The following is a 20,097-nucleotide window of genomic DNA, read 5'->3' as shown; positions in this document are numbered from 1 at the left end:
GGTTCTAGCTGCCGTGCTCTGAGCTGACCACCACATTTTTCCAGAGGCCAAGCTTCTCACAGGCTGCTCCCAGCCAATGACTGCGTATGACAGAGATGCTACGGTAGGCAGGCTCCGTCTTGGGAGATGGTGCAGATGTGGGACTCTTCTGGTGGGTGACTTTGGCTCAAGGACTCCCAATGTCCTTGAGGAACTTTCTTAGAACTGCACAGCAGTCTAAGACACTTCCATTCAAACTTCCTTTCCTCCCTCTTACTCTCAAGGCAGACCTGTGTCCAGTCTGATGGTTCTCTTGGCTCCCTCCTCATCTTGCTTCATAGGTGTTTTCCTCAAGAAATCTCTTTCACATCTAATCCTGTCTTGGAATCTGCTTCTTGGAGGACCCAGACAGACACACAATCCTTGTGGGGATGCCAGGTGGGTATCCCCAGTGCATTCCAAATCTATTGTTTTGTCTGCCTTATTATTTCCTACCCTTTTCCCAATTACTGCTTTTTTTGTTTTTTTAGAGGTTGGCATTACTGGATAGTTTCCAGAATAAGAGACATTTTAGGCAGTTAGAAGTGCATATAGAGAAGCTTCATTTTTTTCTTTTTAGTCTAATTATTCTTTAAAGTTTTTTTTTTTTAAATGGTGCATTTTATTAGTAGGACCCTTTTGGTTGCAAATGACAGAAACTCAGTGCAAACCAGATTAGGGAAAAATGGTTAGTGATGATTGATGATGATGATGGTGATGATGGTGATGGTGATGATGGTGATGGTGATGATGATGGTGATGATGGTGATGGTGATGATGGTGATGGTGATGATGGTGATGGTGATGATGATGATGGTGATGATGGTGATGGTGATGATGGTGATGGTGATGATGATGGTGATGATGGTGATGGTGATGATGGTGATGGTGATGATGATGATGATGATGGTGATGTTAATGACACTGAGTTGCATCTCAGCAACAGTAGAATCAGGGACCTGGGTGGTATTAGTGTGTTATTGTTGCTTCTTATTTCTGTGGCCCATAAGATGACCACAGATGGCACCTGGACTCCACATGTGACAGCCTGGGGACCTAAAGAGAGACTGATTTCTTTATTATTTTTTTTAAAAAAACAAGGTCTCATTCTGTCACCCAGCTGGAATGCAGAGGAGCAATCAAAGCTTACTGCAGCCTCAAACTCCTGGGCTTGAGTGATCCTCCTACCTCAGCCTCCTGAATAGCTGGGATCACTGGTGTATGCCACCATGCTTAGCTAATTAAAAAAAATTAAAAATTTTGTTGAGAGATGTAAAAAATTAATAATTTTGTTACATTGCTGGGGCTGGTCTTGAACTCCTGGCCTCAAGCAGTCCTCCCACCTCATCCTCCCAAAGTGCTGGGAATACAGGTGTGAGCCACTGTGCTTAGCCTAATTTCTTTTCAATTCCAGTAATTTTCAGGGGAGGCTCAACTTGGTCTAGTTTTGATCAGCCGCCTAACCTCACATCAACTGTAATCAGGAGAACCGCTCAGAGGAAGCGATTGTGATGATTGGTCCATGTTATACCAACACGGTAGGGTTCACAGCCACCATGTGCATTCTGGCTGGAGAAGGAAGGAAGGAGGTTGCTGAAAAGACCACTTCATATTTACACTACACAGAAGATGTCTACAGTGTCACTGCTGCACAGCCCTGTATAAACACCCAGACCCTACTCTTCTTGCAGAGAGCTTGACAGTCTCTCAGCAAGAGACTGGAAGTGGGATGAACTCACGCAGGGCACACAGCTCTTGGATTTGCTTCATGTAGATTCTCAGGGCTTCATCAAGAGGCTTCAGCTCCATCAGGGTTTGTAACTGCAAAGTTACTAGAAACCTTCTCATACCTTGCCGAAATAATCAGATTTGCAGGGCTGTACTTTCAGCCTGTTATTTCTCTGCCACAAGGAAGCTGCATCGTATAGATTTGAAGTTAGGAGACCTGAGTTCTTATTTTGGTTATGGTTTAACTAGCTATGTGCCACTTAGTCTCTCTGCATTGAAATTTCTCTTCAAATCTTCAGCTGGGGAATTAGATAAGTCAAGATAATTTTCGACTCAGAGATCCTACGATTCAATAATTGTCAGTTATAAAGAATCTGTTGGGCATTTCTTAGGCTTAGTGCTACCTTCTCACTTGAAACTAACTCCCTCCTTCCCTTCCCTTCCTTCTTTCGTCCTTTTCCCCCTCCATGCTTCCCTTCCTTCTTCCCTTTTGCCCTGTCTTTCTCTCCCTCATTCCCTTTTTTCCTCCTAACAAACATATTGAACAACTGGTATGTGTCAGGCACTGTGCTATGAGTTGGACATAAAAATATAAACAAAACCCAGTCCCAGCTCTCAGAGAGCACAGAGTCCACTGGGGCAGCAGACATAGAAACAGATCATTAAAATATTATATGATAATGCTTGGTCACAAACAGGGTTATTTCTCTAAGAAAGTTTTTGCACCAATCATGAGTTTTTTCTTTTCTGTAATTATGTGTTATATTTCTACAGAAAGTGGCATCTTCCAGTTTTTGAAAGAATATATTAAATGCAATTTTTTTTTTGAGATCGAGTCCACTCTGTTGCCCAGGCTGGAGTGCAGTGGTATGATTTTGGCTCATTGCAACCTCTGCCTCCTGGGTTCAAGTGATTCTCCTGCCTCAGCCTCCTGAGTAGCTGGGACTACAGGTGTGCACCACCACACCTGGCTAATTTTTGTATTTTTAGTAGAGACAGGGTTTCACCATATTGGCCAGGCTGGTCTTGATCTCCTGACTTTGTGATCCACCTGCCTCGGCCTCCCAAAGTGCTGGGATTACAGGTGTGAGCCACCGCACCCAGCCCTGGATGCAATTAGTTTTGATTGTCACAGCCATCCTGCAAGAGAAGTCAAATAATTGTTGGAGCTCAAGCAATCATTCATTTAACAAATATTTTTTGAATATCTAGTTTGTGCCAGGCTCTGCGCTAGGGGCCTGGGTGGGGTGACAGACAATAAACAAAGAAAAAATGTGTATGACTACAAGCTGTAGTAAGTTCCAAAAAGGAATTGAATAGGGAACTTAGACAAAGAAGGAAGGGGATGAGGAGGTACTTAATTAGATAGTGGAGTCAGTGGAATCTTCTCTGAGATGGGAACATTTCAGCTAAAATCTTTGAGAAAGAGCCTGATGGGCATGGAGTGGGTGGGAACAGCATTCCCAGATTGAGGTCCGAGGTAAGAGAGTGCTTGGCTCTCTAACTGAAAGAGGGCCAGTGTGGCTCGGGGACACCTGCAAGGAGGAAGGAGTCAAGGGATGAAGGTGGGAGTGGGTAGAGGCCAGATCAGGAGGGGCCTGTGTGTCAGTGTAAGAGGTTCTCCACGGGAGTCCCTCATAGGTTCTGAAGCAGCACAGTGGATTTGCACTTTTAAAAGGTGGCTCTCTGGCTGGGCATAGTGGCTCTCCCCTGTAATCCCAGTACTTTGGGATGCCATGGCAGGCGGTCCAGAGTTTGAGACCAGCCTGGACAACATGGTGAAACCCCGTCTCCACTAAAAATAAAAAAATTAGCCAGGTATGATGACAGGTGCCTCTAATCCCAGCTACTTGGGAGGCTGAGCCAAGAGAATCGCTTGAACCCGGAGGTGGAAGTTGCGGTGAGCCGAGATCCCACCACTGTACTCCAGCCTGGGCAACAGAGTGAGACTCTGTCTAAAAAAAAGAAAAACAGAAAAAAAATTGTGGCTCTGCCTATCAGGTGTGTTCTGTCTTCTGATGGAAAGTAAGACCCTCTTGCATACTCATTTGGGGTGTGTTTTCTGGAGGTTGTTTTCAGGAGCTGAAAGAGCCAGAGGAATGGAGAAAAGAAGCTTTTCACCTGTCCTGTCTCAGCCTGGCCCCGCCTCCTTCACCTCAAGTGAACCTGTGGGCCAGATGGAGACATGGGGGTTGCTTTCTTTTGTATTCTGGCCAGTGGCTCTCCATTTCCTGGAAAGGTAAAATTGAAATAGAAAGAAAGAAGCAGGTGGAATAAAAATGCATAATCTTTTCCAGAGAGAACTACAGGAAATAGAGACTGATTTAGAGAGTAAAACATCATGGGACCTCATGTGCAGGATAATTGGCTGCCACTGCTGTCCCTGCCTGTCTTGGCCAAGCCGTAGCGATGGCAGGAAGAGGGCAGGGCAGCCAGGTGCTCTGAGATGGCAGTGAGCAGACTGTGGATTTGGGAGTCAGACAGGTTTAGGCTGAAATCCTGGCTAAACTTTGCCCTATGATCCTGCACTGGTTACTTAACCTCTTTGAACCTCATTTTCCCTAACTGTAAAATTGGAATAATACTATTAACTTTGCAAGGTATTAACCTGGCAAAGGATGAATTGAGGTAATGTGTGCCATGGATGTGCCGAACAAATGGTAGCTGTTATGATGAGAGCGAGAGTGAGAGAGAGAGAGAGAGAGAAAGAATCCATTAGGCCTTCAGAATCAAGCCAGTCTTTGAAATCTCTGCTTCCTCTTTCAGGACCCCTAGTCTCTACCTTTCTTCTCTTCTAAAACTCCCTATAAGGAAAATGTCAATTTACCAGGGCATAGAGTAGTGAGGAACTTCAAAACATGCCTGTACGTACAAGTGGGTTATAGATTATTTTTATTTCATACGTTATTAAATTCCTAGGGAGTGTACTCATTTTTTGCAGGCAACTGGCAACATTGCTTTTGGGAATTTGGGAGGACTCGGAGGAGAAATCTCTCCCACTCCCCTCCTGCCTTCATTGCGGCCTCTCTCGGGCTGACTTAGCATCAGATTGTTAGAGCAGTTTCCCATTGTTGGCTCTTGCAGCTACAGCCTTCGGCATCTTTAGAGCTTTGGACGTGGGGAAGGATGGATTTTGGAAACACACTCTGTTATCCTGATGGGACAGCCAAGTGCTGGGCTCCTTACCCAGCCCCTGGCACTGCTGTGGTGGCTGCTGCCTGGTGAGGCTGCCTTTGAAAGCTGGAGTTTTGTTGGTACAGACTCAAGCCCAAAGGCCGAATTGGGTTGCAGTGGAAAGTAGATTCCAAAGCTTCTCCTGGAATGTGAACTTTTCCTGGAAACTTTCCATGGTGCCTCTTAGCAGCAGGCATCAACGTATTCACACCAGGAGTCAATTAAAGAAACCCAAATTATTGCCATTCCAATAAACAATGATCTCTCTTCCTTTTCAAATAAACTTGTTACGATAGCCTAAAAGCCAGTCTAATTACACAATCGAATAGCATAAATCTGATTGGAAGCTTTTCGTCTACTTTAATTAACTTTCTCCTGCAATCAGAGCTGTTTCTAGTAAATGTTAAATGTGTACTTAAACAACTTCAATGTATACCTTTCCTAAAACCTACTGGGGGTTCTCTTTCATCCATCCTTACTCCTTTTTGATGAGGCATGAATGTTCCTAGGGCATAGTATTTGGAGAGGAAAAGATTTGGAGAACACCACACCTTCATAATTGAGCCTGTGATATAAATACATATATCCTGGGTACAAACACATAGATCACATATCATAGGTTAGAGTGGAGGTCATTTAAGGTGGTTCTGAGTGATGAGTAAATGTTTGATCCACTGGAGGGGGAAGGAGAGGAAGTGAAATGGTAAGAGTATTAGCAGTGGATCATAACCATGCCGTTCAAACTTGTCTGAAGACAAACGTCTTCCAAGTGCAGTCATTCTTACCTGTGATCCCTTCCTGATACCTCCTTAACCCTCTTTCCCATATATAGAAGACAATCTCCTCTTCCCAATGTGCATCTCTGCCTAACCAAAAGTATCAAGGTCTGCTATCTGAATGCTTTAAATATTCATCTTATAGGTAACAGATGTATGTTATTCACCTTTACTTAGCATGATGCCTGGTACATAATAGGTGATCAATAGGTGCTTATGGAAGGAAGGAAAGGAGGGAGGGAAGGAGGGAGGAAGGAAGGGAGGAAGGGAAAGGAAGGAGGGAGGAGAGAAGATTCTCATATACAACATAGTTAGAACTCAACAATCTCTTTGAAAGATCATTCTTCTGATTGAAAAGTATGACTGGTGAAATTTGGTGGTATGACCGAATGCAGAGCTGGCTAATATCATATGTCAGATACCCTTAGCGTACATGAGAGGTGGGTAATTGTGGGTGAATTCCTTTTCCTCTGTAGTGGGATTCCTTAAGGGCCTTAGTTAGAGTCTATGTCATCTTTGTGTTGATGAGAATTATTGTGGTTATTTTATGTTTCAGTTTACTATATCCTCCTTGTCAATTCTGATGAAGAAAAAAAGGCTGCCTTGGGATTTTTAGAAAGAAATTCCTGTGGAAGTTGTTACTTTTTTTTTTTTTCTGCCTTTCTTGGCAGGGGAAGGAGAGAAAATGTTAGTTTAAGGCATTTCAGTTTGATGGCAACTTACTAATTGTAGATATGACTCTTTTTCTTTTTAATAAGTTCTGAAACCGATGTCCCTGAAACCAGTGGTATCATTATTTTCTCCTTTTTTCAAATTGGCCATGAACAGCAGAGATAAAGGGAAATCCTATGTAATAATTCCTGAGGTAATAAATAAATCACAACAACCAAACATGAAATAAGATTTATTTTCCTGTTGATATTTGAATAATTCGCATTGAAGTTAATGCATACAGTAAAGGAAAATTCCCTGAAGATTTTCTGAAGATTGTTCAATATGGATGCACAAAGCACTCACTGTTAGCAAAGGATGGGGCCTTTCATCAAATGTAGTCAAATGATCTGTTTGCATTGCTCAAGGTGATGTGATAGGGTCCACTTATCAAAGTTCCCAACGCCAGCCAGCAAGAGACCCCCCACACCCTGCCTTGGAGAAAAAACTAATTTAGCCAAACAGTAGATAAGGAAGAGGACTCACCGCCGTGGCTGGGTCACTGCTGGCTCGGCCAAAGTTTGATCATGTCTAATAATATCTCGTGTTTACACAGGAACATTTTCTTGGGACAAAGTGCTTTACCAGCATTATCTCATTAGCCTGTCCTCTGACCCTAAAAGCATCTATAGTATACCGGGGTTAGGAGTGAGTAGAAGAGTGAACAAAAAGAAACTGAATGATACAAAGCTGGATTTGGCATTCAGGTCTCTGCATTTCTGGGCCAGGTTACTCTCCTCCAGTCTATCACCATTCTCAGGCCTGTATGTTTTCAGTCTATCCAAGGAAAAGGTGGAAAATCCTAAATATTATATCTGTGTCTTTTAATTCAGGAGTTCTTAATCTTGGTTAAATGGGTTTTGTGGGGGTGGGAGTGGGGTAGGAGGACACTATCTAAAATCTGTGTGTATGACTATACTTGCATTTTTCTGGGGACTGAGCTCTTTTCTTTCTCTTTCTTTCTCTCTCTCCTTCCTTCCTTCCTCCCTCCCTCCCTCCCTCCCTCCCTCCCTCCCTCCCTTCCTTCCTTCCTTTTCCTTTCTTTCTTTCTTTCTTTCTTTCTTTCTTTCTTTTCTTTCTCCTTCCTTCCTTCCTTCCTTCCTTCCTTCCTTCCTTCCTTCCTTCCTTCCTTCCTTCCTCCTTCCTCCTTCCTTTCTTCTTTCTTTCTTTCTTCTCTCTTTCTTTTTTTCATTTTTTCTTCGTTGAGACAGGATCTTGCTATGTTGCCCAGGCTAGAGTGTAGTGGCACAGTCTCGGCTCACTGCAACCTCCATCTCCCAGGATCAAGGGATTCTCCTGCCTCAGCCTCCCAAGCAGCTGGGACTATTGGCATGTACCACCACACCCGGCTAATTTTTGTATTTTTAGTAGAGACAGGGTTTCACCATGTTGGCCAGGCTTGTCTCAGATTCCTGGGCTTAAGTGATCCACCCACCTCAGCCTTCCAAAGTGCTGGGATTACAGGTGTAAGCCAGCATGCCCAGTCTTCATCAGATTTTCTAAAGGATCTATGATTCCTTGAAAAGAACCTCTGGGTTCTTTGTTTTATTCTCATTAGTTCTGGCAAGGTATTGTAGTCAGTCTGTAGCAAACCCACTGTTTCCATGTACAGTTCCTATATGTTCAGCTCTAATCTGGTTATGGAGTCATGGGGCAGGAGAAATTGATTTTGGCCGATAACCTATAAATCCTCCCCCCTCCCCCTCCCCCATCTCCCTCCCTCCCTCCCTCCCTTCCTTCCTTGACAGGGTCTGGCTCTGTCACCCAGGCTACAGTGCAGTGGCACCATCATAGCTCACTGCAGCTTTGAACTCCTGGGCTCAAGCCATCCTTCCGCCTTAGCTTCCTGAGTAGCTGAGACTATAAATGGTGTTTCTAAGGGTGCTAATGCTTTGTTTGGCTTCAAATAATTTCCCACAGGTGATCTGTTCATTTATTCTTTTATTTATCCAACAAACATTCACTGAGTGTATTACCTTTGTAGGGCAGCTGTAACAAATTACCACAAACTGGGTGGCTTAAAATAATGGACCTTTATCCTCTTGCAGTTCTAGAGTCTAGAAGTCTGAAATCCAGGCAGCAACAGGGCCATCCTTTCTCTAAAGGCTCATGAGGAGGATTCTCTTTGCCTCTTCCTAGCTCCTGGTTGCTGGCAATCCCAGGCAATCCCTGGCTTTGTAGCAAACCCGTCTCTGCCTTTGTCACATGGTACTCTCCCTGTTTCTCTTCTCTTCTTTTAAAAAATTTATTTATTTATTTATTGAGACGGAGTCTCTCTCTGTTGCCCACGCTGGAGTGCAGTGGCATGATCTCAGCTCACTGCGAACTTCCCCTCTGGGTTCCAGCGATTCTCCAACCTCAGCTTCTCTAGTAGCTGTGATTACAGGTGTGCGTCACCACGCCCTGCTAATTTTTGTATTTTTAGTGGAGACAGAGTTTCACCATGTTGGCCAGGCCGGTCTTGGATCTCAAGTGATCTACCTGCCTCAGCCTCTCAAAATGCTGGGATGACAGGTGTGAGCCGCTGCAGCTGGCCTCTTCTCATCTTCTCATAAGGATAATAGTTACATTGAATTAAGGGCCCACTCTATGCCAGTGTGACCTCATCTTACCTAAATAAGTCTGCAATGACCCTATTTCCAATAAGATCACATTCTGAGGTTCTAGAAGGATATGAATTTTGGGGGGACACTAAGCCAGCACACTGAGCATCTGCTCTGCCCTGGATATTGTGTTGGGCACTAGAAATTGAATAGAAGACAAATCACTGCTTTTTAGGTACTAATAATACTTAATCTTTTTTGATTTCTTTTTTTCTTTCAGTCCTGTAGTGGCCTTCTTTTTGGGATTCTTTTAGTTGTCCTAAGGTAATCAGGAGTCCTTCTGGACCCAATTCCAGCCTCTTTCCAGTGGGAGCAAGACAGCTGGAGTGCTTCCAATAGGGGCTTGCTAGCTTTCTTTCTTTCTTTCTTTCTTTCTTTCTTTCTTTCTTTCTTTCTTTCTTGTGTGTGTCTGTCACACATATGCACACTTTCTGTTTTGCTAAGAAAGAGGTGTTTAATTTGTTAACAGTTTCTTTCCCACAGAGGAATGCCATGACTGCTACCATAAGAACAGCTGCAGACCAGTAGCCGTGGAGCGGCTTGTTAGCTTTCAATGGTTGTAATAGCTACAAATTCTCCCATTCATCCAAAAGTGAATTTGTGTGACACATGAGTGTGCAGGGCAACCATAACAGATCAAGCTGGCCAGAGTATTCTCTGCAGAGCAGGAACAGTAGGAGATAAGGCTGGAGAGCCAGGCAGAGATCAAGGAAGGCCTTATAGGCCATGCTTAGGGTTTTAAAAAAGGAAGAGACATTGTCATCGTTGCATTTGCCATAATTCCCTCTAGCACAGGGTGTGGAGGAATTGGAGGAGGGACCAAAATGGAGGCGGGAGGCCAGTTAAGGGCCATTAGAGTGATCAAAGCAACAGGGTCATGAGGAGGAAGCAGAATCTACTGCGGTTGGCTGATTGTAAGGGTTGAGGGCGAGGACACAGCCAAGGATAAATTACAGGTTCCAGCAGAGTAAAATGTGTAACACCAGCTGTTAGATCTCAACCCAATTACCTTGTCCCAGCAATCCACAATGCTTCTTAAACACCAAGAAGCTGCAGGGCTGTCAGGAACAGTTGTGGAGCTTGCTAGTCCTTGACAACATCAGGAGGAGCCTGGCTATCTTTTTCTGTGTCATTTGCCTTCTGTCCCCTGAGACAGGTCCTGTAGAGGGGACTACAAGAACTGGCTGGCTGTTAGAGAGATGCCTGCCTCACCTTCTTTTTCCAACAGTGCGGATAAGAAGGCTTTTAAACATCCATCTTGTCCTACCCAGGATGACCCAGAGAGGGAAAGGGGACATCTCAGACTATAGGGTAGAGGGCCCTAGTTTGGCTGTGGGACATTCTTGTTTCCTTGACCCTCTTAGCTCCATGAACTCAAGAGCTGAGCTGAAGATATTTCCCCAAATTGGAATGACAATGATGACTTTTTTCATGCTTGGAGGGAGCCATTAATGTGTCTTTTACAAGCAACTCCCAACCTCTTTAGGGAATCTGTGATTATCTCTGAACTCCCTCATCTTCTAGGGCAGTTTGGAGCCAGAGCGCAGGAGGAGCACTTGGGAGCACGTGCCAGGAGTGACCTGGACTTGGCTGCCGAACTCCAGAGTCCTCTTGCCCAGGAGTGCTCTTATCGGGCTCCTCTGCCTTTTACACCTAAGAATACAAGGAGATGAGCTAAGTCCAAGCCCGCTGTGGCTTCACCAATCTATCAGCCCAACGGGTGGCCGTGATCCTCCTGTGTAACCCTGTCACATGGGGTGAGGTAATTAAACAAAGAGCATGGAAAAGCAGGGCCTCATTTTCTGCTAATGAGTAACACATGACTTGGGATAAATGTACTTGAATCACAGGAAAGGCTAATCACAGTTTTAGCAATATTTCAAAGAAACAGGGTTGATTCTGTGGATATCAACAATTTAGTAGTCAGGGCTAGAAAAAAAGGAAGAGAGAGATGCAGCACACATATGAGTCAAGGGGTCTTGGGCAAATTACTTAACCTCTTGGTGTCTCAGCTTTCCCTATCTTTAAAATGGGGATAATAGTATCTGTTTCAGAGTTGTTGAAAGAATTGCGTGAGATAAGATGTATGGAGTGCTTAGTACACTCTACATGTGTGCCTGACACATCAAAACTCATGCGTGTTACTGCTTACTATAACTCAGGTGCAAGGAGTGAGAGTAATAGAAAGTCAATTCATGGTTGTCAAAAGAATGATTGAATAAAGGTGTCAGTGGCTCACAAACAGAGCTGTGTTCAGAATTCTCTCTTGCTATCTTGCTCTCTCTTTCCATTCTGAGTTTTCCCTTTGATCTTTTTTATTTTAATGCATTCCATCTTTGTGTTTCCTTTTCCTTGGTTCAGAGTGACAGGTAAGGAAGATCTCTAGGTTAAAAGAAGTGTCCCCAAGATCTCTAGGTTAAAAGAAGAGTCCCCAAGGAAAATGAGACTAGCTCCATTATAGTTTTTCTTAAAGGCCAGTTGTAGGCAAAAGACTATATTTGGGTTTTTCATTTTAAAAAACAAATAGCCAGGATTAAGAGACATATGAATGTTTACTCTTACCCATGCAGTAACTGTCTTGGAGGTAGAATCTGTTGAGTATTTCTATGCCTATGCAGAGATACCCAAACCTACTATTCTCATGACTCAAAATTGTATTTTATAATTTAAATAATTAAAAGCAATTTAGATAGCATTCTGATTGGACAGTAGAGATCACATTTAGTTTTTTTCAATAGTCACCTCAACAGCTCAGGCAGATTTCAGTAATCCTGAGAGACAAATGCAGAACAGTTTTAAATATATAATAGCGGTAGTTTGCACTGAAAGACGACTTAGTTATCTGAAATAAACATTTTGTACAACTTGTAGACCAAAATCCACTTGGTGAATGGAAGGATTGTATGTTGTCTTCCTCTCATCAGAGATGAACTAACGGAATTTCCTTGCTGTTTCATTTAACTCCTAGATTCTCACCTCAAACAAAACATGAATTCACTTTTGTAGAGGGAGTGCTCCTAAGTGGAGTCTGAATGAAGGACTTGAAAAGTTTAATTTTTAGCCACTTGTGCTGACAGCAAGGGAAACTTCTTTGTGTTTGAGAGGATGGTTTGGTTGGAAACAGTTGTTCTCATTTTCTGGGTCTTCTGACTTTATCAAGCCATTTGGCCTTTGAAGAATGTGCAAGAGGGATGGGCAGATGCCTGCTATGCTGGAAGCTGGGAGTACTGGTGGTAAATTAATATGGCATTGATATTTTTTCCTAAGAAAAGTATGCTATTTACTAATTTAACTCCTTGAAATGGTGAGTACAAATGGTGATCAACGTGACAACAAATCATCCTTAGAATGGATTCTTTTCTGCTAAAAATTAAATAGTTCCCTTTCAGACTGGTATGTGTCTTTGTGTAAGGGTGTCAGAAGCCATCCATTTGACATCCATGTCAACCTTCAGGAAACAAGATCCAGAAGGTAACAATAAGAAATGCAGCATTTCAGTGTCAATCATGAGAGAGAGGATATATAAGAAATAGTCTTTTAAATAATGGACAAAATAAACAAGATCTTATCTGAACATTTAGATTTTCTCTCATGGTCTGCTCCCCTTTAGATCAGCAAAATATAGCTTGAACTACACCCCCCAAAATCCCCCTTTATTTGAAATAGTACACACATACACACACACACACACACACACACCCCACCCTCCCCCCCTTTCATATTTTTTATGCATGGCTTGATTTTCTGTGAGAATGTAGAATTTGTAAGCAATCTAAAGCTCACCTAGGCCCTGGAAGAACTAAAGAATGGACTCCAGCACCCCATGATATCTAACGAACATTAGGCTTTAATTAGCAGATTAGTAGACCGTTGTACTGGGCAAAGCCTTTGGTTTCTTTTTACCAATTTCTGCTATGAAGTCCCTGATGACTGAAACTTACCCTCTGTTGGAAATCCAGTTATCTTGCTGGCAAATGTTCTAAACCTGCAGAGCCACGAATCCGGAAGTGGGTGGTACCATGGACTTGGGGTGCAAGATGTTATTTTACCTTGACATTCAGCACCAGAAGAAAGACAATGTCCCACTTCTTTCTCTGCAGATGCCCTGAATTTGTTGTTGAAACTTGTGAAATTATTTCATGTGGATTTTTTTTTTTTTTAAGGATAACAATAACAAAAAGACTGTTGCCTTCAGAATTTACACCTCCTGGGGCCAAGGTGGAAGGACAGAGGAATTTAACTACATTCTCTGCAACTGTTTTCACTCTTGCCCAAGAATGGTTTCCTGTTTGTTAAAGAGCACTCCAATGGGAAGCAGACTGAAAATACTCCTTATTGTACCTCCTCGAGGCCCAGTTAAAATCTATGTGGCTCGGTTTGCCCTGTCTGTTACAATGGAGAAAATTAAAAGGGATTTAGGGTAGGATACTTGTGTAACTCTCTCTTGAGCTCATGTCCAACTCTAGTGGTCAGTGTGATTTCACGAGTTCATATTGGGAGCCTGTAAGATGAGAATAATAATTTCTTCTTCTTCTTTTTTTTAAATTTGATATGAAGTTTCACTCTTGTTGCCCAGGCTGCAGTGCAATGGTGTGATCTTGGCTTACTGCAACCTCTGCCCCCCAGGTTCAAGTGATTCTACTGCCTAAGCCTCCCGAGTAGCTGGGATTACAGGCATGCGCCACCATGTCTGGCTAATTTTGTATTTTTAGTAGAGATGGGTTTCTCCATGTCGGTCAGGCTGGTCTCGAACTCTCAACCTTAGGTGATCTGCCCGTCTTAGCCTCCCAAAGTGCTGGGATTACAGGAGTGAGCCACCGTGTCTGGTTGAGAATAATAATTTCTATCTTATCATTTATGGATTAAATGAGTTAATATAAGTGCTTAACACAGAACTGACGCATAGTCAACGCATTAAATGACAGCTATCAGTGTGGCCATTTCATTATGATGATATGGATAGGACATATATGGGAAGAATCATGTGAATGTTTTTGTGATTCTTTACACAGGCCTTCAGGAAGGGGGTTTCCGCAGTGCTGGGGATTGTCTTCCTCATGCTCCCACTCACTGACTCACAGTCAGCAGGAAGACAGTCTGCCTTAGTTCACAAGAAGGACAAGCTTTCTCGCTAAGCCTCTGTCTCACTCTCCTGGGCCCACCCTGTTCTTCAGGGTTGGAATGGGCAGGGAAGGGGCTGGTGGCAGCAGAGGAGGCCTCTTAGGGACTCTGACACCAACTCCTGAGGGGCTGAAGGTGGTGTCTGGGAAGCACCTTCCCAAGCTCCTTCTTGCTGCCAGGCCCTAGGACCCCAGTGTAGAAACATATGCAGGAAAGACTGGGGAGCATCTGGCACTTCAGAATGTAAACAGCATTTACAAGCCTTCTGCATCTCACCAAGAAAAGGTAAATACTTTCTGGGGACTAACACTGAAAATCCCCTCCTCGATTCCATTCTGTCCTGATGTAAATTATTTTCCTCCCTTTTGAATGGTTCTGGATTAAATTAAAAAGAATAATAGGCTGGGCACAGTGGCTGACACCTGTAATCCCAGAACTTTGGGAGGTCAACCAAGGTGGGCGGATCACAAGGTCAGGAGTTCAAGACCAGACTGGCATGATGGTGAAACCCCGTCTCTACTAAAAGTACAAAAAAATTAGCTGGGCATGGTGGCAGGCTCCTGTAATCCTAGCTACTTGGGAGGCTGAGGCAGAGAATTGCTTGAACCCAGGAGGTGGAGGTTGCAGTGAGCTGAGATTGTGCCACTGCACTCCAGCCTGGGTGACAGAGTGAGACTCTGTCTTAAAAAAAGAGAATGGCAGGCATTAAAACCTCAGCAAATGTTTGTGGCATAGTGATCAGGGACACAGACTGGAGCCAGTTTTGCTGCTCTCCAGCTCACCTTTTAGAGCCTGAATTCCCTTGCATGTCAAATAGGGAATAATTATATTTATCTCCTAGGGATATTGTGAAGAGTAAAAGAGATAATTATATAATAATAATAATGCTGATGTTTATTGATCACTTATTAGATGCCAAATACTATGGTTAAAGCTTTGTTGAGCTATCTTGACCACTATACCGTATTGTACTAAAGACTTAGCATATCGTCAATACTCAATAAATGTTAGCAATTATAATGCCAATGATCATTGTTATCAACAAAGTACAAAGGGCCAATCTAGGCCAGGCAAGGTGGCTCACGTGTGTAATCCCAGCACTTTGGGAGACCCAGGCAGGTGGGTCACAAGTCAGGAGTTTAAGACAAGCCTGGCCAAGATGGTGAAACCCCATCTCTACTAAAAATAGAAAAATTAGCTGGGCATGGTGGCGAGTGTACTTGACAAAGCTGGTCTCCATACCCCACCATTCCCCTGCCCCTCTCAGGTTCCTTTAGATCATACCACATCTTTAAACCCTACTGCTGTGGGAGAAAGATGACTAGATTCAGAGTCACTGGGCAACCTGGGTGGATCCTTCATTGTGGCTTGGCCTGTTCTAATTTACGTGTGACACTGACAAGCCACTTTTAGACTCACGGTGCTGGTTTCCCCCATCTTTACAATGTGATCAAGATGCTGCTATTTATTCGTTAGTATTGTAGGACCCTGGGGAGAAAGACACTTCTGAAATGAAAAGCACAGTGGTTTTTGGCCCACTCTCCTCCTCCCGCTTCAGCAGCTGGTGTGGGAAATAAGTGAGGTGTGCTGTTGGCAGGTCGAGGCACTGGCTGAGATCGGAGAGAGTGAGTCCCAGCAGCCACTGTGCTAAACACAGGGCTAGCACAGCACCTGGCATGTGGTAGGTCCTCAAGAAACCATCTGTTGGAGGCGAAGATAATTCATGATTTTAGCTCAAGGATATGTCTGCAGCAAAAAGCTGCTATGACCAGCTGCCACCCCCATCCTTCCCTCCAGAGACTCCAGACCTGGAAACTAGAACCAAATGTTGCATGCCATTTGTTTTTTCCTTTGGAAATTAAAAAATTTCCCAGCATTGGTGCTAGGTTATGCCACATACGCTTTCATTGCTGGTACCGTATTTCCTAGTCTCTGTCCCACCGTACTCTCTCCCTGGCATGCTTGTCCCTTTGATTGAATTGGCCTCTAGATTCTGCAAGGCCAAGCTGAAGTTTAGGGAGAAGGGTGAGAACTATCAGGTTGGATGATTTGAACAGCTTGTCTTTATTTATGGCCTAAATAGAACTTTATCTGTCTCTTCCCTCCTCCCTACTGTTTCCCTGCCTCCTAAATTCCCTTTCTTGCTCCTTAGACGCACATCTCTTGGAGGCCACTTCTTACACTCTAAGCTGAGTTTGATGCCAGGGTCCGCCAGCATAAAGAGCTTCACAGGTGGGAAGCACTAACGGAAGCTAATGAGCAAAAGAGCTGGGCTTGCGCTCCCTGAATGGTCCTCACAAAGTAAAGTAAACCCTCGGCTAAGGCACATCTGAACTCCTCACAATAGCTTCAGTTTTTTTCTTTTGAGACAGTGTGTTGCTCTCTCACCCAGGCTGGAGTGCAGTGGTGTGATCTCGTCTCACTGCTACCTCTGCCTCCTTGGTTTAAGCAATTCTCATGTCTCAGCCTCAATCTCAGTAGCTGGGATTACAGGTGCACGCCACCATGCCTGGCTCATTTTTGTATTTTTAGTAGAGATGGGGTTTCACCATGTTGGCCAGGCTGGTCTCACTCTCCCAACCTCAAGTGATCTGCCCACCTTGACCTCCCGAAGTGCTGGAATTACAGGCATGAGCCACCGTGCCTGGCCTTCTTCATCTTCAAAAGAGGAATTACTGCCATTTCAGGGTTGTAATAATTGTGAGAATCAAGTTAAATAACGAATGTGAAAAGAGCTTGTAAAAACAGTAAATGCCACCAAATGACAGGTAATATTATTCCAAGCAGCATTTGTGCTTCTACACTGACACGTGCCAGGTTCTGTCTAGCATGAGACTTCTTTGCTTATTCTTCCTTGGGAGATGCCCTCCTTACTCCCACTAGGTTGACAGTTACTTCCGATGGACTTCGTCTTACTTTTATCTGTGTCCCTCCAGTCCCTGTCCTAGTACCTTCAGTGTAGTGGATGTTTGATTGGTACTTGTTGAATTGGATCCCTTATAATAAAACAACTGTCTTGGTCAAACTTTCTTTCTTTCTTCTACCACAAATCCATGAATTGAGAAAATTCCAAGTGACTGATCTTTTGGTTCTTAAACAAAAAAAAGAGAGAGGGCCAGGCGCAGTGGCTCACACCTATAATCTCAGCGCTTTGGGAGGCTGAAGTGGGTGGATCACAGGTCATGAGGTCAGGAGATCAAGACCATCCTGGCTAACACAGTGAAACCCCGTCTCTACTAAAAATACAAAAAAATTAGCCAGGTATGGTGGCAAGTGCCTGTAGTTCCAGCTACTATGGAGGCTGAGGCAAAGTCGCTTGAACCCAGGAGGCGGAAGTTGCAGTGAGCCGAGGTCGCACCACTGCACTCCAGCCTGGGTGACAGAGCCAGACTCTGTCTCAAAAAAAAAAAGAACCAAAGAGAATAAGAGGCACAATATATGTTTACTAAAGAGCTGGCAGTTTAATGGTACCCTTTTAAACTAGTTTACTTTTGTATAAAATGTAAAGAATACAGATTCAGATGTAAGAAATGTCACACAGTGAGAAGAGGTGAAGAACCAAGTTTTATGAATCGATTTAACGCTACTGAGGGGGTACATCAGAGAAAAATAGAACAGATTCATGAATTGCTTATTTCAGTCCACATTGGAGTGGGTTTGGACCCTTCTAGGATTTCCTGGAGCCCCGTAGGCTGTTATTCACCCTTCACATATGCATATATAAAAATATACCATCTATAAATAGCCACCTGCCTTTTCAGTGAAATTAAAGATGGGAGAGTTAGAAGAGATTTTCCCAGTATAATTACAGGGCTCAAACCCACAGCTGTTATACTACTACAGTTCTACTCAGAGAATTTCTAATATCACTATTTTAAGCACATTTAAAAATTCTATTTTAATGGTAAGATATTGTCCACAGACATTTTTTTTTCTTGCCAAGATTTGTCACATACCTACTTAAAAAGATTAGGTGTTGCTTGGGGTTGCTGTACAGAGTAGTTTTGTTTTATAAACTGCAGAAAATTTTCACAAGTGTTTCTACTCCTTATCTGGGGATTAACACCAAACTACTGCCAATGTTTTTCTTAAATGCTACACATACCCTTTTACAAACACTCTCCATCACATATTTTTCTGCAGAGATGTGTCTCCTTACGAAAAATCCCTGAGCTTCTAAAATTCCTAGGTGCATAAGAACACAGTACAATGTGAAAGGAATTAAACTGAACACTTTTATCTTTGCTTACAAAAAAAAAAAAAAAGCAAGTAGCAAGGTATTCATCTGCCGCCTTTGTTCCCTTACTAAAGACCGACACTCCTCAATCTTTGAGAGCCCTGGAAGACAAGGCAGAGCCCATGATAGGAAGGGAACACATTCAGAGGAGCAGCTACTGCACTCTCCCTGTAGAAGGGTCTAAGTGCCTTCAGCAGTTAATTTGCAAGGAAAAAACCCCATTGGGAGCCTTCCACCTACTCTAAAAGCAAACATTCTTAACAGGCGGTATTAGTGTGGTGTTAAGAGAGGCATGCTTTAACCTAAAAGGTGTCATTTTATGAGCAAAAACTGGATAAACCTTCAGAGACTTGCAATCACTGTGTTTTCCCTTCCTTGATGCCAAAATCTTCACAGGTTAAGAACTTACACCCATTGTGATGCTCAAAACCCAGGAGGATCTTAAAGAAAAGCTGCTTTGCCCGAAGTGTATACATGCAGCTTCCTGCTCCTGCGGGAACTGTCACTGGTTTTCATTTCACGCGTTTGTAAAACACACCAGCCATGTGTGTGAGCCTGTTAATTAAAACAAAAACAGAACTGTTTCTGTTGTGCTTTAGAACTACAGAAACTTTGGGGCCAAGTAGGGCAAGAGAAACAGCAGCATCCAGTCTGCTCCTGGGTCCCACAGATGCCAGGGAGTGAAGCCACTGTATTAGAAAAAGCCAGGAAATAGGCACCGGAATTAAAGAAGAGAGGTGAGTGGAAAAAAAATTCTAGTAAGGCTCAGAATTAGATGTATTAAAATGCCTTTTCATTCCCCTGAGGGACTGTTTCATATCAAAGTTTCTAGAGAGTGAAGGCTTCCCTGACTAATCTGATTCCAAAGTTAGCCTCTTCTACAAGAGGAAAGAATAGCTTCAGTGGCTTCAGAGGCCATTCCAGGGTCAGGCGTGGAGTCTATTCCTGCTGGAGCTGCTGAGTCATTGCCACCTTGGGAGCAGCTTGACCTCTGCTTCGGTTTACCTAGAAGGTAGAGGGAAGCCTTCAGCTGAGAACACTCCACCAGCAAGGCCTCTACTCTTATCTGGAACTATCCACTGACTTGCACTAGCACCTGAACCCAAAGCATTTAAGGATTACCAATCTATATAAATTGCATTAGAATACAAAAACACTAATCAGTTTGAAAAAAAAAAAACAAAACCAAACACCCAAAAACTCACTGGATTCTTCACAAGTGTTTTGATACCAAAACACCAATCAGTTAAAACAACAACAACAACAACAACAAAAAAAAACCCAGAAACCCAAACACCCAAAAACTGACTGAATTCTTCACAAGGGAAACACTACCAAAAAAGCAGCAAATATCAAAAATATCTTTTAGTCCTTTTTGAATATGGATTTCATCTCCTAAGGGCAGTAAAAACATGGATCAGACAGCACTTCTCTAAAAAGATGCTTATTCAATACCTTCAATAGTCATCCAGAGCAGGCTGTAAAAGGGCTTAGGGGTGTGTGTGGTGAAGGAAGGCAGGAAGCAGCAAAAACAGGAAAAAAAAATTAAATGACAGTCAAGGCATTCATTATACTCTGTATCTTAAAGGCAGGAAGAAAAAAGACCTCAATAATATATATCATTCTCTTTTATGGGGACACACCCAATGGTGTCCCTTCACACTTTTTTCTCATACTTTCCTTCTTTCTCTTCTTTGGTTTAATATTACAGGAATAGTAAACTGATTCA

General features: G+C 43.2%; 1 non-coding gene across 1 annotated transcript; it reads right to left on the bottom strand.

Annotated features, from left to right (window-relative positions):
• Window positions 1-9,413: 9,413 nt before the first annotated feature.
• Window positions 9,414-9,546, bottom strand: LOC118155125 (small nucleolar RNA SNORA41). Its single transcript, XR_004745348.1, has one exon. It is a non-coding gene; the product is annotated as a small nucleolar RNA SNORA41 (small nucleolar RNA).
• Between the last annotated feature and the right edge of the window lie 10,551 nt (window positions 9,547-20,097).

Source organism: Callithrix jacchus, chromosome 6, assembly GCF_049354715.1.
Source record: "Callithrix jacchus isolate 240 chromosome 6, calJac240_pri, whole genome shotgun sequence".
Lineage (NCBI taxonomy): Eukaryota > Metazoa > Chordata > Mammalia > Primates > Cebidae > Callithrix > Callithrix jacchus.
The sequence above is the reverse complement of the archived record's forward strand: the minus strand, read 5'-3'. Positions and strand labels throughout refer to the sequence as shown.